The 24,916-nt window shown below is 35.1% G+C and overlaps 2 long non-coding RNA genes across 2 annotated transcripts in view; both read right to left on the bottom strand.

Moving 5' to 3' along the window:
* The window catches only part of LOC130013986 (uncharacterized), a 59,194-nt gene extending 34,750 nt beyond the window's left edge, over positions 1-24,444 (bottom strand). The window contains exon 1 of the long non-coding RNA XR_008788957.1: positions 24,372-24,444. This is a non-coding gene — a long non-coding RNA (uncharacterized LOC130013986). The remainder of the gene's footprint in view (positions 1-24,371) is intronic.
* LOC130013987 (uncharacterized) lies at positions 9,553-11,520 on the bottom strand. The gene is made up of 2 exons (XR_008788960.1): positions 11,395-11,520; positions 9,553-10,827 (listed from the first exon to the last, which is right to left on the bottom strand). It is a non-coding gene; the product is annotated as an uncharacterized LOC130013987 (long non-coding RNA).
* Positions 24,445-24,916: the final 472 nt, after the last annotated feature.

Here is a 24,916-nt window from a genome sequence, read left to right as displayed (position 1 = left end):
ATTCAAATGTATTAAAACTGATTCAGATGAACATGCTGTCTTATTTATCCGAACAATGGCGAAGTTTGGCAAATTTGCCTTTTTTATTGATATCGAAAGAACCTCCATTTTGTATCACGTGATATTAATTACCTCCCCTGATAAACTAGAATTTGATTCGTGTTAAAAGTCATTGGCGACAATATTTCAATCATTCGATCGTAATCGGCTCATTATTGCCGGCTTCAGTCGGTCCTTGTTTGGAAAATCCTATTGATAAAATAATGAACCGTAGAACAGGTTAATTAATTATAGCTAAGAATACGATACGATGACGATAGTCGTCATAATGCATACCTTAGAATCTGGGTCATTATTAGCACATTTACGGTAGTTTCGATAATCCGGAAAATAATAATTGGATTACCGATTTGGTGGTTTTACTGACCAGTTGTTAGTTAGATTTAAATAGTCATTCAATATAAACACCGGATAGAACACCGAATATCCTGAGAAACACACCGAATATCCCAAGAAACAGTATTTCCGGCAATCTCCAATACCGATGACACGGTGTGACATGCATTGGTTGGAATTCGGTAAATAATTATAAATAAACCGGCGATACTAGATTTAGTTTTAAATACTGTTTACCATGATTATTATTTTTGATACACCTGGTGAAAGAGGCTTAGTTTTTAAAAATATTGTTGTCTTTATGGAGGGCTATTACATAGTCGTATGGAATTTTATTTTAAACCAATTTCAATTATGTGAATTAAATATGGAAAATTATTTTCCTTTCAGTCAGTGTTCAGTCTCAGTGTTTTAGTAGACTTGATTTTGGGTTTATGTTTTAAGTATGTACAATAAAGTTGAATATAACGGAAAGCAAAAACGTAAACAAGTAATGACTTTCTCATTTAAAAAAAAAAAAAAAGAAAGACCGCCTTCCCGCCCCAACAATTTTCAGCAATAGCCAAATTTTATTTTGCACCATCAATGAGTAAAAAAGAAAAGAAACCGCCCTCCCTCCCTACAGTTTCAGCTGTCAGTTGCCCGAGAAACAAGACATTTATTTTGTGTGGCCTAATATAAGTGATGGTTACAGAATTATCTCCCCTGACACTCCCCTTTTTACCTATCACAACTCACAAGGTCATGCTAGCAGATTAGACCGCATTTACATAAGTAATAAATATGCAACTTACATCAAATCAATTAAACATATACCACTTCATTTCACTGACTATAAAGCAGTGGAACTAAATATCAACCTTAACAATCTTAAATGGGGTAAAGGATATTGGAAACTTAACAATTCTATTCTAGATGATAAAAACTACCAAAATCAAATTAAAACATTCTGGTCAAGCGTGCAAAACAAAAAATACCAAATCATTGACAACATACAATGGTGGGAAAAAGGTAAAGCCGCTATTAGAAATATTACACAAAATTACTGTCAAGCCTTAGCAGTTGAGAACAAACATATCCTCAGTAACCTTTATCAACAACTGGAATCCCTAGAAAATGAAATACCTAGTAAGAATAACTCTATAAACGAGATTAAATCAAAAATTGAGCTTATAGAATATAATACCAAACAAGGCTACGTTATACGTTCAAAATTAGAAATACCCCAAATTGATGTATCTACTAATTCTAAAATATATAAATTAGCAGAAGTTAAAAAGGGTGCAAAAAAACAAATTAAACAACTGATCAATCAAAATAATACAATCTGTGACAATAAACAAGATATATTACACACAATTCACCAATTCTACCAACAACTATATACTTCTCAAAATATTAATGATAACTTAATGAAGTCCTATATCGAAAACAGTGACATAAACACACTAACAAACACGGAAAGAGATTCAATATCACATTTTATATCTAGAGATGAAGTCCTTAAGGAGTTACAAAAATTTAGAACAAACCGTAGCCCGGGTATAGATGGTATTCCAGGAGATTTCTACATAAAATTATTTGACATTATAGGAAACGATTTAACAGAAGTATTAAATAACATCTATCTACAGGGGGAATTATCTAACACAATGAGAACTGGTATCATAACAATAAACTACAAGAATAAAGGCGACCATCGATTACTCAAGAACTATAGACCGATAAGCCTGTTATGTGTGGACTATAAAATCATAACAAAAATTCTAAGCACAAGAATAAATTCTGTTATTAACAAATTAATCTCTAATACACAAACAGGAGCTGGACCAAATAAAAGCATTTTTGATAACCTATATTCAATAGATACAATACTAAATTATATAAACACAAATGAGTCCAGTGCCTATATATTATCATTTGACCAAGAAAAAGCCTTCGATCGCATTGAACACAACTATATCATAAATCTACTTAAACATATTAATTTCCCAAATTACATCCTTAACTGGGTTACAATATTGTTTAAAAACTTGATTAGTAAAGTCCAAGTAAATGGATCCTTTTCCCAAAATATTAAAATTAACCGATCGATTCGTCAAGGATGTCCACTATCCATGATTCTATACTCATTGTGTATCAACCCCCTTGCTTCATACATAAACAAAAACATCCTCATATAAGGCATCAGGATCCCTAACCACCCTTCAGAGATTAAGTTATTTCAGCATGCAGATGACTGTTCTGCTATAATATCTAGACTTTCTTCATACAGCACTCTCCTCGAACAATTCAAAACATTTGGCTCTATATCTGGCTCCAAACTAAACCATGATAAAACTGAAATCCTTTCTGTTGGAAAACCATCACACTACTCCTATCCTGTAAATATAAATATTAATATTAAAACAGACGCTATAAAATTACTAGGCATTTGGTTTGGCTCAAATAAAATGGAGAAGAACTGGCTACCCCTTGTTCAAATAATCAATTCAACCATCCAGACATGGGAAAATCACTCTCTTTCATATAAAGAAAAAGTATGCATCTTAAACACCTATATACTCAGCAAACTATGGTTTGTTGCTAGGATAGTTCCTCCCTCAAACTCAATTATTAAAAACATAAATAAAATAATCTACAATTTCATCTGGGAAAATAAAAGTGAAACAATTAATCGAAACACCTTGAACCTAGAGCATAAAAATGGTGGCCTTAAAGTGCCAAACATTCGACTAAAAATCCAGGCAATGCAACAACAACTTATAGTAAAAGCAATCAAAGACAACAACAGTCCCTGGTTAGGCCTATACATATACTGGCTAGGATTTACTACAAGGGATACTCTGCCAAGATATGCATCCAATAATTATACCCACTCGGAAAAACTCCCCCAATCATATATAGATATAAAAGAAACTTACAATAGCCTCAAATCATCCATCAAATATACATACAATACAAAACTTAAAGACATATACTGGTCCCTAATTGACTTATTACAGACACAACCAAAAATAAATAAACAATTACCTCATGTTGACTTTTCAAAAGTCTGGACAAATCTCTATAAATGCTCCTCCTTATCTGAAAAAGAAAAGGATTTCATGTATACAATCATCAATAATGCAGTACTAACAAAAGATATTATGCTATACAGAAATATATATACTATCAACTATAAATGGCACTATTGTAACCGAGCAACTGAATCTTACCATCATTTATTTCTGAATTGCCCCAAATTAAAATTCTATAAATGTTTCATTACTACACATATAAACAACATTATCTCACCAAAGAATTCAAAATCAACAACAATACAATCCATCTACACAATATAAAATCTAAATACATTCATGATATATACCTATACCTGTCCATTATATTGTCTAACCGAACACACCCTCTATCCACAAATATTTCACAAGAGCTTATATACCAATTCTATACAAAAAGAAAACAAAAATAAAGATTACTCTCTAAAGCTCGAGTCTTCACTACCTTATGACCCTCCTTAAGCCTAGGATTGTGTCGTCATGTCTGAATTTATACTCTGCAACTTCTCCCATGAAATATTGACTTTGCTACTATAATAAGTAGCTACAACCATAGACATCTTCTTATATTTCTTTCGTATATGAGCACTCATTGCAATTTTTAGTAAGAATGTAGGCCTTCAAGCAAAAATAACCAAACACCTGTAGGCCTACCCCATATAAATTCTGGAAAATTTTGGCTTAATTGATAAACCAATATTATACAAAAGGAAATAAAATCGAAATCACCAAGCTTCAGCCTACTCTGCCTTACCGAATTCTCCTGTATAAGGCAAGTTATCGTCCTGTATGAAGCTTCCATATTAATTACTCTACTATATGACTAAACAGACCGTGCTATTTACTTTAAGTTGTCACAATTTGACATCTTAGTCATCTTTCGTTTTCGTTAAATGGCACTATCTCACTCTGTCATATAAATAAAATACCTATACACCCACTGAAATATGTCCAACAGTAAAATAGAAATCCATTAAAAACATTTAAACACTAACTCAAGTTTTACCCGTTTGTTTTACCGCTATTTATTAACTGTAATCAACACTCACCTCTAACATTAACATGGCCATCATAACATCCCACAATTCCCTATGCACGTTCTTTTTGTGCTGGGAAACATCACACTCTTTTTCAACCAGACGCTTTTCCGCAACAGACTTCAAATATATTTTTAGCTGTATATATGAAAGTAGCTATAATATAGGAACTTTAATTGTATTCTGTATTATATTACCGTTTGTATATATCATCTCATATTGACTTTGTATATAACAATTGTAAATAAATAAATAATTCTACTGTATTAAATTAAAAAAAAAAAAAAAAAAAATTAAAAAAAAAGCTGCAGTGTAGTAGGACCCATTATTATATATAACATGTTATGGCAGATAACTTGGATGGTGTATATATTTCATGTTATAGGACAATATTGGTGCCAGTCATTATCACATATGTGATAGAGCTGGTTGAACACATTCCGAATATAATTTTAACACGGAGATCATTGCTACGATAGCTGAGTAATACAGGTTTCCTGAATCGGAAGTGACGATCAACGCCAATGGAAAACACGAGTCTAAATTTCAATATTGTATTCTAAATTCATATTTTATTTGTAACTCAATTTTAGACATATATTAAGTGACAGATTAATTGTAAGATTTAATCTATATCAGGTGTAGGTTGTTGAAATAATATTATGTAAGATTTAATGGATTGTACAAACATGTATACCCGGAGTGGCTATATGGTATAAGATTCAGGCTTAACACGTATTGACACCTTTTGTCTTGAGCTAAGATGTGTGAATCTTAATAATTACTTTTCATTGTTCTGATTACGAATGGTATTAACTATGGCGTGCCTTAACCGATATAAAAAGCCTAGTTTACAAGCAGAAAAGGAGGGTACAAAGGAGGGACAAGAGAGGCCCGTAGAGGCTGAGAGGTCTCCCGGACCTCGGGAGAGGGTCTGCCCTTGACACCGGGCAGAGGGGTCCTGTGAGACCGAGGGGAAGCAGCTATAGCTAGACGTAACTTCACCCAACCAAATGATGTTATTATGTACCTGTAAATATGTTGTCCAGTATTAAAATATCTTTTTAATAAATAAGAGTTATGTATTCTATCACATCATTTCTCTATATAACTGACTGATGTGACGAGTGATAACAGATACACGGCCGAATTTCTGCTCACTAATAATTCCTTCGAAGACCAAAAGTTGTTGTGTGAGACTGTGAGAGGATATTGCGAGCGAAGATATTAGCCTTTGGAGGTTTGACAAGACGTGTGCAATAATTTCAAGCACGGTACTGGTTATTCGAAGCTAAGTCTCGCTCCTCCATTTTTAGCTTAAATCAAAATATGGCTGAACTGTTTTCCGATGCCACCGAGGGTTGATTATGACCTGGATAAGTTAATTAATGTCTAATTAATAATGTAGAAAACATTTCAGGCCTAAAGAAAGACCTGCAATAGGTAGATTTAGCTCTTGCATAATGTATGTTTAACGGGCTAAAATAGAAGAAAAACGCATTCACGGTTTATTTTAGTAGCGATAACAGAGATCAGCTTGCGAAATAATGAATTGTCACATCGCTTTGTCTGACATGCATGACTGAGCATTACCTAGAAATCAGCTATATTTGAGGCAGGGTCCTGTTTCCACTTGGTTGGGCACGTATGATTGACCCAGTTTAAGAGTACACCTTGAATGCACTCTCTGTTCATTTTAAAGCTGAACTCCGGTTACAAAAATACCGAAATAATTAAATAAAAAAATGTTAACGCCCCCAAGCCGCCATACTTGTTTCCAATTTGTGAAATAAATATGGCGGACATGGGAGGCTTATGACCTGGAAAGGTTAGCCGATCTCACTTCCAGTTTGTTTCTTGTCAGCCACCTGTACACATCCGGCCTTATTCTCTACACACGCTTCACTGTTTGCTCTATTGTTTCCCAATAGTATACCAAATTATTGAAGATTGCAAAATATCTGACCAGGTAAGCCTGTAAATAATTATATGAACTGCGTCTACTACTATATAGCCTAAAAGCTTTACTCTAAAACAAAAGATGCAAAAAGATGACTTACCCCAACCTCAAATTTTCAACCATGAAGAAGAAAATAGATAGGGGTCTTTAGCAGTGGGGGGAAACCGGAGGACCTGGAGAAAACCCACGAGGTTGGACAGGCGACCCTACTCCTTGTCACGTACAACCGGGGATTCGAAACCACGCCAGTCGACTCAATGGCAGACTTTATGATACAGCGCGCGCACACTAACCATTCAGCCATCCAACCCCCCACATTTTAATCAAAATGAAGCGTTGACTTTGGTTGGTTTGTAACAAGATTAAAGGACAATATTGGTGTCAGTCGTTATAAAATATGTGATAGAGGTCGTTAAATACACCCCAAATATAATTTTAACACAGAGATCATTGCTACGGGAGTTGTGTAACAAGTACGTGAAGAAACGGGAAGTGACGTCAAACATGACAAACATGAATTGTCCTTGTATATAACTGACGGAAGTAACGAGCGGTAAGAGACAAACGATCGAATTTCATTTCACTGATAATTCCGTTGAAGATGAAAAGTTGTTATATGAGACGATGAGAGGATATCTGACAATTCAAAAAAAGAATTCAAAAACCAAGGCAGACAGTTAACCCAAATATATAAAATCCAATAAAATCCAAAATGTCATCCGTATGTATGCGTTTGTCATTTTAACTGTGTATATACACCCATTTTGTTCCTTTGTTTTAATACTATGTATGTATATTATCTAGGGAGAGGGGTTTTACATAGGCTAAGCCTGTTCCCCAATCCCATTCAGACATCCTGAATAAAAATATTGTTTATAAAAAAAAAACAGATCCGCTTTCAATCCACTTGAGCATGATTTACATTAATATGAATAATGATTCATAAGTATATCTTAAACATTCTTGTTATTGTGATAAATATTGATAAATATCAAATACGTATGATGTAACTCGATAATAGAATATATATGCCTCCGACCAATACCCACTGCCAAGGGGAATCCAGCACTGGGAAGGAACCCCGAAACTCCTGGTGTGTGAACCAGCGCCTTAAACATACATTATGCAAGAGCTAAATCTGCCTATTGCAGGTCTTTCTTTAGGCCTGAAATGTTATCTAAATTATTAATTAGACATTAATTAACTTATCCAGACCATAATCAACTCTAGATGGCATCAGATTTCTCCGATATTAAATAGATTAGAATGGTTCAGCGATACTTTGATTTAATCAAATATGGAGGACCGAGAGTTAGCTTCGATCAACCAGTACGGTGGTTGAAATTATTGCACACGTCTGTCAAACCTTCAAAGGCTAATCTTCGCTTGCAATAGAGTAATTTGAATGAAATTTTCAAATTATTCATTTTACATCATCTACTTTCGAACTATTATAGCAAGAATGGCTAGTTCTTTATCTAAATCTTACATAATGTATCTTTAAAGGTACATTAGTTAAGGGTTTTATAAAGAGTTGGCCATTCTTACTACAATAATTCGAAAAAAGATGATAAAAAAAAAGAAACTGTTGAAAATTTCAGTCAAATTACTTTGTTCTGAACGGAATTGTCACTGTTCAAAGTTTGGACTAGAAAATGGCATCAATTGTGTCTGCACCGTCTATGAAAATTGACAGACGATAACTCAATGGCTATGGTAGCCTCGCTTAGCAGGCCTTTCATCACCAGTTTCCGGTAGTGACATCAGTGACTAACGGTAAACGTTAGCTTGGTCCGCCATTTATTGATTTAATTTTAAATAGACGACTGTTTAAATCCAAACTGTATCCAAGCCATCAGTGGGTCTACGGCGTGTAAATGAAGGTCTAATTAATAATTTCTATAACATCTGAAGCCTACATAAAGACTTGCAATAGGCAGATTTAGCTCTTGCATAATGTATGTTTAACTACTGAGTCGCCATAGTTTCCAGAATTTTATAGGTTGAGTTCATTCAATAATATAAGGTGCCACTATGGCTCCGTGATTTAAACGCTGGCTCGCTATCCTGAAGGTCGCTGGTTCGATCCCGGTGTTGACCGATAAAGTTCATCAGGATTTTCTGGCGTGGTTTCCGCTTGGCAATGGTGCATGACGGAGGGACTGACAAGGATAACTGTCTAGTCTTTCGGATGGGACGAACAACCGAGGTCCCGTGTACACATTGGCGTGCACGTAAAAGAATTCGATATAAGAGTAGGCCGGGCAAACTTGTCCTCATTGCACACTGTATGGCGTATGTCCGTCTTCATTAGCCCAATTGGAAAAGAACAGCAGAACAGTTGGACGTTAAACCCCATTTCATTTCATTTTAAAAATATAAATAAATGAGGTAGGGTTTAACGTCCAACTGTTCTGTCTTCATTAGCCCAATTGGAAAAGAACAGCAGAACAGTTGGACGTTAAACCCCATTTCATTTCATTTTAAAAATATAAATAAATGAGGTAGGGTTTAACGTCCAACTGTTCTGTCTTCATTAGCCCATTGGAAAAGAACAGCAGAACAGTTGGACGTTAAACCCCATTTCATTTCATTTTAAAAATATAAATAAATGAGAGAGGGTTTAACGTCCAACTGTTCTGTCTTCATTAGCCCATTGGAAAAGAACAGCAGAACAGTTGGACGTTAAACCCCATTTCATTTCATTTTAATAATATAAATAAATGCGGTAGAGTTTAACGTCTAACTGTTCTGCGCCAACCTTGTTATTGGAGACGGAGAGTGGGGTTTAACGTCCAGTCGACACATACTAGGTGATTTTGAGACCAACATATGAATCAATTGTATTTCAATAACCGGAGGACCACGAGGTTGGACAGGCAGCCCCACTCCTTGTCACGTACACGCGGGTTGACACAATGACAGAACTTACGATCTAACGCAAACGCATTAAACCATTCGGTCACCCAACCCCTCATAAAAATACAAATAATTTTAAAGATATCAGTGGTAATTTAGTAAAGAAAATAGAAACGAACACGAAGATTATTTTCCAATATCCATTGAGTATACACTGCAATAATAATAATAAAAACAATAATTATAAAAAAAAAACTTATTTATTAACAAGTACAATTACTTGCACAATTTTAAAACATTGCAGTTTTAATTTAGTAAAAAAATAGAAAAGAACAAGAAAGTTTTTTTCCGACATCCATTGAATATACACTGCAATAATAATAATAATAATAAAAACTACATTCATAAAAGGAAAGCCACTTGCTGCACATGTGTATAAACTATGAATAAGCTTAACAAGCAATTAAAAATAGGAAAGAAAAATTATACTTATTAGTCACAGATAATATTTATATCAACAATTAAAGATAAATATTATTCATCGCTGTTTTTAAACAAAGATAAAACAAACAAACAAAAACAAATACATAAAAACCACCCCATCCTACACCACACCCACAAAAATACTAACAAAAATAGCCATGGATATTTTCGGTTACATAAAATGTGATATTATGGCAAAGAAAGGAGATTGTTTAATGATAAAATGGGATACAATAAAGAAAAGAGATAATCTAACAACAATATTATATTTAATGATAAAATCGTAAGTTATATAAAAGACATTCCGTAAAGTAGATTTTATTTTAATGCATAGATAATTTAATTAAGTTCGTGCATTAGGGAGCCGCTAGCGCTAGCCATGAGATCTCGGGTTCGCTTCCAGTGTTGGCCGACAAAGTTCCTCGGGAATTTCCGGCGCGGTTTTACCTTGTCAGTAGTGTAGGAAGGATGGCCCGACAAGGAACAGTGTCTAGTCTTTAGGATGGGACGAAATATGGATAAAGGGTAAACATTGGCGTGCGCATAAAAGAACCCATGGCAGTTGGAATTGGGAATAAGAGTAGGGATATAAGAGTAGGCCATAGTGCCCCAACCTTGGCAAAATTTCCCTCACAGCAGACTGTGGTATGGCGTCTTAAATAGCCCAGTCAAGAGTAGAACAGTAGAAAGGTAAACCCTATTTTTTGTCTTTATCATTATTAGTCAATATTTACAAGTAACCACGAGTGTCCAGTGCATAATATATTGTACTCGATTATCCATAAGTAGTAGAACTGGTGTTTACTACTGCCGTTGAATCCAGAGTGTCCAGTGCATAATATATTGTACTCGATTATCCATAAGTAGTAGAACTGGTGGTTACTACTGCCGTTGAATAAACGACCACCCTGAGAACTATGGCTACTATGATCCAAATAATACCTATCACCAGGCCAATAATGTTTAAAGTACGAGCTGTTGATCCCTTGGCTTGAGCAGTGTTCACATCTCCAGCAGTAAAGGCATCACGTGACTGAAATAGAAATGAAATGAAATGTTCTGCTCCTATACTGGGCTAATGAAGACGGGCATACGCCATACAGTTTGCTATGAGAGAAATTTTGCCCGGGCAGCGGCACTATCGCCTACTCTTATATCGAATTCCAACTGCCAAGGGATCTTTACGTGCATTCCAATGTTTACACGGCACCTCGGTTTTTCGTCTCATCCGAAGGACTAGGCAGCTGTCCTTGCCAGGCCCTCCGTCCTGCATCACTGACAAGGGGAAACCACGTCGGAAAATCAGGATGAACTTTCTCGGCCAATGCAGGGATCGAACACCCGACCTCCAGGCTAGCGAGCCAGCGCCTTACCCACCTAGCCACCGTGGCTCCTGACTGAAATAGAGTTATGGTAAGCATACAATAAAACGCCGCTAGGTGGATTTTAAAATTTTGAATTACTTACAGGATTATGACTACTCATATGTGACAAGGAAGGAGTAGGGTCTCTTGTCGAAAAAATGATTTAGTTTTTGTTGCTCTCTCTCTCTCTCTCTCTCTCTCTCTCTCAAATATTTCATTCAGTTTCAAATACTTACCCCGCATGAAAAAATTATTGATGCGATTCCAATTGGACAGCAACAGCACAGACAAACAAAGATGGAGAATCCCAGATAATCCTGGGGTTTTGTCACGTAGAGTGTTGACGGCTGTGGCTGTGTTACCTGAAACCAAAAAAAATTCTCTGGTCAAATAAATAACTTAGTATCATTTCTATAATAACCCTAGTCTGGCCCAATATGTTTGGGATCAAACACGGAATCTCAGGGTTAGTGCGCCAGGGCCTTATGAACTGAATCCGCTGTGGCCCCGCTTCTATTTCCAAACAACAATTGAGGTTGTACCATTTTGATGTTGTACCTCGTCCCAAGGGGGGTTGGATGGCTGAATGGTTAGCACATGTGTGCTGTATCATAAAGTCTGTCATTGAGTCAACTAGCGTGGTTTCGATTCCCCGGTTGTACGTGACAAGGAGTAGGGTCGCCTGTCCAACTTCGTGGGTTTTCTCCGGGTCCCTACGCGCAAGCGAATTATGGAAATAAAATTGAACCATATGTTAGTCCCGAAATGACCTAGTTTGTGTCAAGTGGACGTTAAACCCCATCTCTCTCTCTCTCTCTCTCTCTCTCTCTCTCTCTCTCTCTCTCACCTCGTCGCAACATCATTTTTCGTGAGTTAGTGCTTATTTACTGATCCTCTATGGTCCCTCTTGAAGTAACGGGGAAATCAAACTATTGTGTAAAATCATTAATGCTAATTTTAGTCAGTTTGTGTTACATATCTTTAGTTTAACGTCCACTCGACATAAACTAGGTCATGTCCGGACTAGCACTTGCTTCAACATTATTTCAATAATTCGCCTGCGCGTTGGGGCCTTTATCTGTGGAACAAAAGCAGGGGACCCAGAGAACATCTACGAAGTTGGACAGGTGACTCTTCAGGTACAATCGGGGAATCGAAACCACACCACTTAATAGACCTTAAAATCTATTCATCTTACCGCTATTTATTATTCAACTTGGTGTAATTGACATAGAAGGGGTGTAAATACAATTAATACAATTGTAATTGACTTGCATATACAGGAAATAATTTGTTGTGTTTAACTTAAAATGGGTGTTTATACAATTATTTGTTGTAATTGATGTAGAGGAAGTGTATATACAATTATGTATTTTAATTGACTTAGAAGAGGTGTATATACAATTATTGTAATTGATGTAGAAGAGGTGTATATACAACTATTTGTATTTAACCTAGAACCGGTGTATATACAAGTATTTGTTGTAATTGATGTAGAAGAGGTGTATTTACAATTATTTGTTGTATCTAACTTAGAAAGGGTGTATTTACAATTATTTGTTGTAATTGATTAACAAAGGGTGTAATTACAATTATTTGTTGTCATTGATGTAGAAGAGTGTGTTTACAATTAATTGTATTTAACTTATTTTTAACCACAAAGCCCTCTGCGCGACAACCACTGATAGTATTTATTATTTTTTTAATAGAAAAGTGGCGGTGGTCTTTATGTGAAACATCTTCTTTTCCTTGTTGCTCCAAATAATTGTGAAGATATAAACCCGGTTTTTTGCATAGAATGTGTCTACATTTTTCAATTTGGGGGCATATCAAGCCCAATAACTCGCCCTTTGTCATTCTCTCTCTCCTAACTTAACTTAAAGATATATGATGTCAGCTTTAGATAAAGAGCTGGTCGTTCTTGCTATATTTCGAAAATACATAATTTTGAAAATGTCATTCAAATTACGTTATTATTTCTTTTTTGCAAGTTATCACTGTTTGTAGTTTTGATAAGATGTGTGCATTGATTGTATATCATCGTAACCACGATACTAGCATATTCGAACTGTTCTAATCTAGTTAAATTCGCGAGCATCCCATGCCATCGGGGGTTGATTATCGTCTTCTCATGTTAATAACAATGACTACTTAAAGATACATTATGTAAGATTTAGATAAAGAACTAGCCATTCTTGCTATAATAGTTCGAAAATAGATAATGTAAAATGAATAATTTGAAAATTTCATTCAAATTACTCTATTGCGAGCTACGATATTAGCCTTTGAAGATTTGACAAGATGTGTGCAATAATTTTAACCACCGTACTGGTTGTTCGAAGCTAAGTCTCGCTCCTCCATTTTAGCTTAAATCAAAAAAATGGCTCAACTCTTATAATATATTTAATATCGGAGAAATCCGATGCCATCGAAAGTTGATTATGGTCTGGATAAGTTAATAAGTGTCTAATTAATAATTTAGAAAACATTTCAGGCCTAAAGTAAGACCGGCAATAGGCAGATTTAGCTCTTGCATAATGTATGTTTAATAATTTATATGACATTTAAGGCGTAAAGAAAGGCCTTTAATAAGCATATTTAGCTCTTGAATAATGTCTCCGTAACGTACAATTATTTGTTGTAGTTACTAACATAGCGGGGATTTCATGTGTAGTTTAATGGTCGAGTGCGAGACATTAAGTAATATATTGATATTGAACGAGTGCGTGTAGCACGAGGGCTATTCTATGTATTACGCAATGTCTTGCACCAGACCATTAAACAACTTAAAATACAGACACTATCGAGCACGTGCATTGCAATAAAATACGCCACGCTGGTCTAATATTTCAACTAGTATAAATAATGTACGCTTGGCACATTGAAATAATGTTACGCCAATATCAAAGGATGATATCAAATGCCGGCAAGTGGAAGGTTGTGCGTGTGAGTCTCTCTGACCAACCTTCAATCATTTCAAGAATGGGATTTAGTATATAAGTGCTATATTTATGAATTAAGTATATATTATAAGAATATATTTTATTGTTGGAGATATGAAGTTGATCAGCTTATTGCTGATTGATGTGTAAAATGTTTTGTTGATCTCCAGTAGATTGAACTCTGTAACTAGGGACGCTACCATCATAACTATCTCTCACGTGCGGGGTCTCATCTTTTGTTTGTGATTATAAACAGGACTGCTCAGTGATATAACAATTGTAAGACATCTATGTATAAGTGTTATTATGTCATTTGAAAAACTGAGGAAGAGACTTACATCAGCCTCGAGTATTACAAACCCCAAAAAGTCAAAAACGCTTGATTTTGAGCTTGATTCGGGCGACGAACTAGATTTTGAGATGGAGGACAAATTAATCGACCGATTTCTCGTTGTGCTCCAAGATGAAAGAGCTGTATTTAAAATCGCCAATACACTAGCCAAGATCATAAGCCCTCAGGTTGCTGATGCTGTGGTAAAATTACAGAACAAGGTAGATCGATTAGAGAAAGAACTTCAAGAGAAGAACGCACAAATTAGTGAGATCTACAATAAGTGTGTCGAACTGGAACAGTATGGTAGGAGAGAAGGGGTGCGTATCTCAGGAATTGTAGAAACACAAGAAGAAGACACAGACCAGCTAGTGATCGAAGTAGGTAAAATCATTAATGTACCAATAACCAGAAATGACATAAATAGAAGTCATAGGGTAGGCCCCCCTGGCGCATATGATTCTGTTTCCAAACCTAGATCCATCATAGTGAGGTTCAAGGTCTACTATACCAAACAAGCTTTCATGAAAAACGCCAAAAGGCTAAAAAATATACGACCCCGCAAAACAAATACAGGTGTCAATAATGTTAATAATGACCCAAGTAAAAAAACATCGTTGAAGACCCAGGAAACAAGCGGTGCTGTTGCACACGATTTGTCTCTCGTACCTGTTGTGATGAAAAGGAATAAGATTTCTATTAATCATGATCTAACAAAACTAAGATCTACCCTTGCTTTTAAAGCCCGCCAATTATTGAAGGAAAAGAAAATCTCCCAAACATGGTGTAGGGATGGGATCATCTATATAAAAACCCGAGATGGATCAACAAAATTAGTGAGAAATATAAACGAGTTTGAGGCAGTCTGTGAGGCAACAAAGATCAGAATGAGAATTACCAAAGTAGGCGATGCTACTACAGATCCACCGACAGGTGAAGATTCTTACTTAAATATCTCGACAATGGAACTTTAAATCTTACTTACCAAAATGTAAATTAATGCATATTATTATTATTATTATTATTAGCTTAAATTGGATAACCTTTAAAAAGGCAGGTGTGTCAATCATAAAATTATTTAAAATTATTTAAAAATGACAAAGCCACACATCCTCTCTATTCTACTAAGATTAAATAGAGCAGCAAGTATGTTGTTTACATAGTACAGCTACAGACTCATCACGCAAACGCATATATATTTAACGGTTCGTGACCCACTTATACTAACAAATACGTCTGGCCGATTACAGTCTTACAAAATTAAACTTATAAAGTATTTGAATAAATATAACGTGAAATATTATAATAATTGTTGACGTTTACAAACATTTTATTAAAACCATATTTGGTTGTATCATATTCATCTAATAATATAAACCCGTAAGTAATAATTGACAGCTTTATTCTGAGGTAGTAGCATTTGAGCTCTCATAAAATTAAGCCAATCCATAAAAATCAAGAAGCTTATCTTTTCTACTTCTAAAAGCTGTATATGCACTTTTCTGTTAAATTAAAACATGGAGTCAGCTATTAATATGATTGTAAAAGTGATATGATTGATTATTTCATAATTAAAAGAGTCTTCTTACATTTTAGTATATATGAAATTATTCATTGATATAGTGGAATGTTACAAAATTAAAGAAAAGTTTATATATTCTAGTCTATTGAGTCATTTAGAGATATAATTATTTCAAGTTACAAGAAAGTTGAAACATTCTAGGATATACAGTCATTCATTGATATTCTAGGATAAGCAGTCATTCATTGATATCACTGATTATTTCAATATTGACCGAAATTTTATATATTCTAGTAATGATTGATTATCTAATTGATATGGTTAATTATTTCATAATTAAACGGGTGTTTATACATTCTAGCATATAGAGTTATCCATCAACAATTAAAAGGAAGTTTATACACTATAGAGTATGGAATCTTCCATTGATGATTTAAAAACACAAAAGAAATATTATACTCTCGCACATGGAGTCTTACATAGATATGATTGATTATTTCACAATTAAAAGGAGGCTCATATATTCTAGTACATGTATATAGAATCATTGTTGATATGATAGATTACATCAAATTAGAGGAAGTAGTACACTTTAGTATATGAAAACTCATTACCAAAATGTATATTAATGCATATTATTATTATTATTATTAGCTTAAATTGGATAACCTTTTAATAGGTAGTTGTGCAAATCATAACATTATTCAACAATGATAAAGCCACACGTGCTCTCTTTAACATTCTACTAAGATTAAATTTTAATAGTGCAGCAGGTATGCTGTTTACATAGTACAGCTACAGACTCATCACGCAAACACATATATATAACGGTTCTTGGCCAACTTATACTAACAAGTACGGAGTCTTTCATTGATATGATTTTTAAAATAAGGTTTAAATGATCTAGTATATGAAGTTATTGAAGCATATGATTTATTATATCATAATTATAAGGAAGTTTATGTATTCAAATATATGGAGTTAGCCTTTGAGATGATTAAATTAGTGATATGATTGATTTTATCTAAATTAAAAGAAACTTATCCTTTGGTATCTGTGATATGAGGGATTATTTCATAATAAATTTTAGTAAAATTTCAGCCATGCATTGGTATGATAGATTGTTTCGAAATTAAAAAGAAAGTTTATACATTCTAGTCCAGGGAGTAATTGAGAGATATTATTGTTCCAAAGTTACATGAAAGATGAAACATTCTAGTTTATTATTAGGAGATTTATTTTAGTAAATAAAATTATCCAATTTTGTGACTTTATATTTATATAATAAGCGTATACCTATGTATATTATTTATGATTCTATAACTTTATATTAGAAAGCATATCATGATTAATGATACTATAACTATTAACATGATTGACGATTTTCAAATTTATAATTAATAGAAGGCCCAGTAGAAGTTTAAGTTTACCCATTCTCAGCCATTCTTGATTTGATCTTGGTCAAATGTTTCACCCTTGCCTTGCTTATATGTATATATGCTCACAGTTCATTCGCATATATGTATATATATTCCCACTAGAGAGATTATTCTATGTCTCTTATGTACATACGTTGTTTTCACCTTTTTATATTTGTTGTTTAAAACATGTTCACCTTGAATCGTACCACGTGTCGTCATCCCCACTGTCTTCCGACTTAGTTTTGTCGTTATCATCGTGCCCACTATCCTTGTTGTCCTCTCCATCATTATATCATTTGCCCAACTTCTTTAATCAAGATTCCAAATTAAGCTTGTTGCCTGTTAAATACCACACACTAATCGTTGCTAGTTTGCTCCTATTAATTTCTGGTGATATTCATCCCAACCCTGGTCCGAACAAACTCAATATAATTCACTTAAACATTAGAAGCCTGCAAAATAAACTAGACCTACTGTCCACCGATTTCCCCGACGTTGATATCATTACTTTGTCTGAAACGTGGATAAATGACTCGATTAAAACTGACATATTACGGTTAAGTAATTTTCATGAACCCATTCTTGTTAACAGATCTGGTGGACAAGGTGGCGGAGTAGGCATCTACGTTCGTGAAAATCTATACTACAAACATCGTAGGGATCTTGATGTAAACGGCATTGAAGCAGTTTGGATAGAAATCCATGCCCTAAACAAAACCTTTCTAGTTGGCACCTTCTACAGGAAACCATCATTAAATGTAGAATATTGGAATGAACTTGAAAATAGCATCTCACAAGCTAAGGACGACAACAAGCCACTCCTCATTCTAGGAGATTTCAACTGTAACTACTTTTCCCCACATACTCGGAAACTAAACGACATATCTGATCGCTTTAACTTGGTTCAGCTGGTAACAGAACCTAAGCGAATTACAGAATACTCTAGTACAATCCTTGACTTGTGTTTTGTAAATTTTCCCGATTTTATTCGATCTTGTGAAGTCTTGGAAGCAGGAATAAGCGACCACTGCCCAATCAAAATTACTGTAAATATATCCAAACCACAGAAAGAAACGTTCACTCGTCCAATTTGGAATTACGATACACAGAGTTTAAAACATCTGGATGAATATTTTGGGAACACGGATTGGGATTACTATTTGCAGAATCCAATCCAGCCTACCACTATTGCCACTGTCATCTCTGAAATTATTATTGATGGAATAAAAGGCCATATCTCCTCAAAAAATGTTACAATAAGAAGTCATGATACCCCATGGATGAATGACTATATCCGTCGTCGAATAAGAAAACCTACTCGTATTCACAGGAAAGCTAAAAAAGATAATACCCCATCTTCATGGTTCGAATTTAGACAATTTCGTAACCACGTTGTGAGTGAAATCAGGAAATGTAAATTAGAATATTTTAATAAAATTGACGATAAGATTAGTTCTAATAAATTAAATGATCGGAAATGGTGGAATTTAGTAAAATCAAACACAGTTAATTCAGGGCATACTAAAAAAGAACTCCCCCCTCTAAAAATAGACAATAATATATTTTTCGGAAATCGCGAGAAAGCAAATGCTCTTAATACGTTTTTCGCTAACCAGAGCCAAATAGAAAACCCTCTTGACGACCCCCCAAATGCAATACCCCATGACGTATTTATCGAAGATCCAAGTTTTTCCATTGAAGAAGTTAGTAACATTTTATTATCCTTAAATATTAACAAGGCTACAGGCCCCGATCATGTGAACAATCGTATACTCAAATCATGTTTAATATATTATTCCAATTCGGTACTTTTCCAGATATTTGGAAGCTTGCCAATGTTGTTCCCGTTTATAAGAAAGCTGATATACACGACGTGTGCAATTATAGGCCAATTTCACTTCTTAGTTGTCTAGGCAAAGTTTTTGAAAAATGTCTTCATAAATACTTTTTTAGTGGAAAATGAAACTATTTCCCCTTTTCAATCGGGCTTTAAACAAAATGATTCTACTATATATCAATTAATTGAAATCAATGATTACATTGCTAAGGCTATGGATGAAGGACATGAAATTAAAGCTGTATTTTGTGACGTAAGTCGCGCGTTTGACCGAGTCTGGCACAAAGGTTTACTAAACAAATTATATGCTGTAGGAATTAGGAACAACTTTTTACTTTTAATAGAGCATTATCTCTCAAACAGACAACAAGTTGTAGCTATTAAAAACGAAACATCTAAAATAAAAACATATGAAGCAGGTGTCCCCCAGGGCTCCGTCCTAGGCCCAACATTGTTTCTCATTTACATTAACGACGTCATCAAGAACATAAACTCCCATATCAGACTGTTTGCGGACGATACGTCCTTGTATGTCATTATTGAGGACCCCGTTTTATGTCAATCCAGTCTTAATGATGACCTTTCAAAGATATCTACTTGGTCAATTGATTGGAAAGTCAACTTTAACCCAACTAAAACAGAAAGCATGACTTTTTCACGTAAAAAAAAAACCCTCTTCGTTTCATGTGAATTTTAACAATACCGACATAATAGATACAGCTGACCACAAACACCTTGGGCTAATATTCAATTCCTCAGGACAGTTGACCGTTCATATTAACTCCATAATTACTAAAGTAGGTAAACTTGTGGATGTTCTTAGAAGTTTCAAATATAAATTGTCAAGGAAATCACTAGAGATTATATACAAATCCTTCATTCTCCCTGTATTTGATTACGTTGATGTAATTTATGATAATTGTAGTAAAACTGACAGTGAAAAACTTGAAAATATCCACCTTGATGCCCGTAGAACTATAACGGGTTTGGTTAAAGGTACATCCCACAAAATTCTATACACTGAATCAGGACTCACTTCTCTGAAACAACGAAGATATAAGCATAGGTTAACCATATTTTACAAACTAGTAAACAAACTAGCCCCAAAAAACTTATGTCTTCTTGTCCCACCTAAGATATCTGACATTAATCCATATTTTCTGCGTGACACCAACTCTCTAAGATCTGTCCAGTGTCACACGGAAACCTATAAATCTTCCTTCGTCCCACTGACAGTTCGCGATTGGAATGATCTACCTGCCAATGTTAAAGATTCCTCTTCACTTAAAATATTTAAAAAAACATCTTTCCAAACATGATAAACAAGGCCCCTCATATTTCTACTTTGGTAATCGCTCAGTAAATGTCGTCCATACACAACTTAGACATGGTAAAAGCACATTAAATTATCATAAATTTCTAATGCATGTTTCCGAAAATCCTTCATGTAAGTGTGGCTACTACATGGAAAATACAGAACACTTTTTCTTCTTCTGTCCATTGTACAAGGAAGAACGAATCCGTACCATCAACAATCTTCTTTACCATTTCCACAATATTTCAGCAATTCTTGACGGAAACCCGAAAGTAAATGATTGTGAGAATCAGGCCTGTTTTGAAATTGTTCATTCGTATATAAGTGCTACAAAACGATTTAAATTGATAAAGTACTGATCAAATTGAATTAAACGCTTAAACTCCCCCAGCCCCCTAACCCACGCCCCGCCCCCGCCCGCCCCGAGGATGAGGACACACTATGTACATTCTAATACCACGGTGACAAAAATGACACAATATTATACATGTACTTATTTTCGCGCAATGTATTATAATTTCCATGCAATTTAGACATGCCATGTTTTGTTTTACTATCTTGGAGACGGATTTATATAAGCCTCATAGCTTCTTTCCGAATCCATATAGTTTATTATGTATTGTTAATTTGTCATTATATGTCATTATACTGTTTAAACCAAAGGATGACGTCACATCTGTATTTTAAATACAATTAGAAGGAGATTGTAAAGAGCAGTGGTCATCTACGACCGACTTCCGGATCAATTCACTTGGTGTGATCCCTACGACCGGCTTCCGGATCAATTCACTTGGTGTGATCCCTACGACCGGTTCCCGGATCAATTCACTTGGTGTGATCCCTACGACCGGCTTCCGGATCAATTCACTTGGTGTGATCCCTACGACCGGTTCCCGGATCAATTCACTTGGTGTGGTCCCTACGACCGGTTCCCGGATCAATTCACTTGGTGTGATCCCTACGACCGGCTTCCGGATCAATTCACTTGGTGTGATCCCTACGACCGGTTCCCGGATCAATTCACTTGGTGTGATCCCTACGACCGGTTCCCGGATCAATTCACTTGGTGTGATCCCTACGACCGGCTTCCGGATCAATTCACTTGGTGTGATCCCTACGACCGGTTCCCGGATCAATTCACTTGGTGTGATATAGTGTTTGTCCTGTTTAATTGTTTATGTGTTTTATGACCCTCCTGCACTTACTGTTAAAGATGCATTATGTTAAAGCTAAATCTGACTATTACAGGATTTTATTTTTAATTCAAATGTTATATAAATAATTATTTAGACATTTATTCACGTGGCATGAAATTACAAAACTACCTACTTCAAATTTAACAAGACTTGCTTTAATTGAAAATCAAAAGATGCATGACGACGGAAGATCAATCTGATTAAAATACAGATCTATATTTCGTTTCGTTTTTTTTTATACCTAGTTTGTGTCGAGTGGACGTTAAACCCCATTTCTCTCTCTCTCTCTCTCTCTCTCTCTCTCTCTCTCTCTCTCTCTCTCTCTATTGTGTGTATTCTATAGTACAACTCAGTTGTATGTATTACAATCACTGTATTCAATTATAAAAATTATTATTGAATTATTGCTAAATACTTTTGTTTGTTGAAATACGTAAACAGTCCAAATAGAACGGCGGTTACATGTAGCACCATGGGCCTTCTGTCTGACGTGGAGAGCGGGCCATTGATTCCGGTCGCCACATCCTACGTACGACTCATGCATCTTGTCTTACTACATATCTTAGTAGCCTTGTGATCGTCTAGAATTTGTCCCTAGCTGTCTTTGCTTCCCCTTCACGTTGTGTATTTTCTTCTTACTGTTTTCTTAAGACGTCTGTCTTCTCAGTAGTTATAACAATGCAACTGTTCGTTTTTACATTTTATATATCAAGCTGGATACATATACGCATAGTATAGATTACAATACTAAAGTCATTCTCAAACCCTAGCCAGCCAGACTCGATATGGGCGAGTCTGCTGATAGAAATTGGTACATCTTTCTCCTTCTGGAATCAAGCTGCTGTCTAATGAATTCTCACAAATATGATAGTTTTGTAGCTTTTGGCTTTGGATCTTCAATTATCTAATTGGTCAAATTTGATGTAAATAATTACAGAGATTGGTCAAATAAGCCAAATGATGCAATCGTAAATTTCCGTCACATGTTTTTCGACACAATCTATCCTTGAACTTAGAACCCCATACCTGTTATTCTCACGCTATTTCACAAACAATTAATTTGCGTTTTAGATAAACTCATACCATAGCTACTGTACTGACAATAGCGAATAATTTGTAAAGATCAAAAATGTTGTTTAACCCATCTTATTTCTCTATTCCTTGTCTATAAATTTAAAAACAATCTCGCAACGACGATAGTGCTACATACATACGCCTGCTTAGTCCATTCAACAAGTGTTGATTTTTATTATTATATTCTCGTTTGTGATTCAACCATTACTACTTACTTATGCATTGCCCGAAACCATAGAAATAAAGGTTAGTTGGTTGTATTTTACGTCCGCTTCCACCGAGGTGATATCGCAGACGAGAAATAAACGACACGTGTATTGGTTATAACTCATACATCCGGGGAATCGAAACCCCGTCAGTTGACTCAATGACAGCTCGTATGATACAGCGCGCACGTGCTAACCATTCGGCTATACCCCCCCCCCCCCTAAGCAATTAAAAAGTATTTCAAATCCTTTGGGCACATCTCAGATAGCCCCGTATTCGCTTGTGGCCATGATTTTGAAGATGTCGATTATTACGTTTTAATCTCTATAATCTGACTTCGATAATATTTCTAGTAGGATATAAAAAAACGTCTATAGGTTTTTAATGATCGCATGGGGGTTAAATTGAAAATGTATTAAATATTATGAAAATGGCAAACCTGAAATTGTAAATAAATATTATATTTGTTTGCTCATTTAATTTTTATATTATCCAGAACCATCTTTTAATGAATTGGTAATGTTAATTTTTATATCATTCAGAACCACCGTTTCATGAATTGATAATATTAATTTTTATATTATCCAGAACCATCTTTTTATGAATTGGTAATAGTAATTTTAATATATTATAAGTAACATTGGAGAGAGGTAGCCCAATCAGTGGCGTGGCTGTGAAATATATATTGTGGGGTCCGCAATAATATAAATTATATAAAATTTTGACAATCTGTGACGCCGGAGTCACGAGTCTGTGCAGCAGCCGATGTAGCGCGATAGTTCAGTCTTCTGTAAACCCTGTTTTGGCATATTTTACGTGGTTAAACTAAAACATCACACCAATACAGTGTTATAATGTTTATGTCAGGGGGTGCCGTATTCATATTTTTTTCATGACTTAGTATCATAGATATTAGTATTTTGTACATTTTGTGTATTATAAATGGATTTCAAAAATTAAACATAAGTGTTTGTATTTTAATTTGTACATTGTTTTATACGGATAGAATCTTAACTAATCCTTATAATTGTTGTAAATAAATAGGAATTAGGGCTTACTATGTGAATTTTGGCGTGGGTCCAAGTATATTCAGACCCCCCAGAAAAACAATTAGGGTGGGGGCGGACACCACGGCCCCCCCCCCTTTTGTGACGCCCATGAGTGTAATATAGGCCTAGATTGTTCCTCAATCTTTATCTGGTAATAAAATACTGTGTGTAAAACAAGCAGGGTAATTTAAAATTGTCATGAAATGGTAATAATATTATTTTGTGTACATAAGGGAGAGGTGGCCTAATACACGCCCAGCCTGTTCCCCGTTCTTTTTCTGTAAATAAAATACTTTACGCATAATAAAAACAGACTTACCGTCTGAGAATTCTTGCTCCGACATGATTGTTACTCCTTATTTTATTTTGTGTCGTTATTATTAAGACCAACAACTAACAACTAACTGATTCACCGCACTGCCTGTCTTACTTCGATATGTCACAGAATACGTCACAAGTAAAGGAACGGGCCTAGTATAGGGTCTGTTGCGTAATATCTCTTCTGGTGGAAAATTCACTGAATGAATGTTGAAATAGTTCGGCTATGTTTGTAACCACTTTTATAACAATACAATTTATTTATTTCGGTGCATAATAAATCACTAACCCAAATCAGGGGCGCAGATCGCCAAAAATTAGTGGTGGGGACAGTCCATGCGCGGGCGACTATTGGTAAAGAGGGGTGGGGGGGGTCGGGGGTCCTCCCCCGAAATTTTTTGAAAACTAGACGCTCTAAAGCGCAATCTTCAAGCCACCATTCACGATTTATTCTTTCATGTACACTACAAGAACTAGAAAGGGTTCCACTACTGATGTCTTCCTCCTCACTACGGAGTTCCTTTGCGCAAGTTTTTTAGTCAAATG

Source organism: Patella vulgata, chromosome 8, assembly GCF_932274485.2.
Source record: "Patella vulgata chromosome 8, xgPatVulg1.2, whole genome shotgun sequence".
In the NCBI taxonomy this organism is placed as follows: domain Eukaryota; kingdom Metazoa; phylum Mollusca; class Gastropoda; family Patellidae; genus Patella; species Patella vulgata.
The sequence above is the reverse complement of the archived record's forward strand: the minus strand, read 5'-3'. Positions and strand labels throughout refer to the sequence as shown.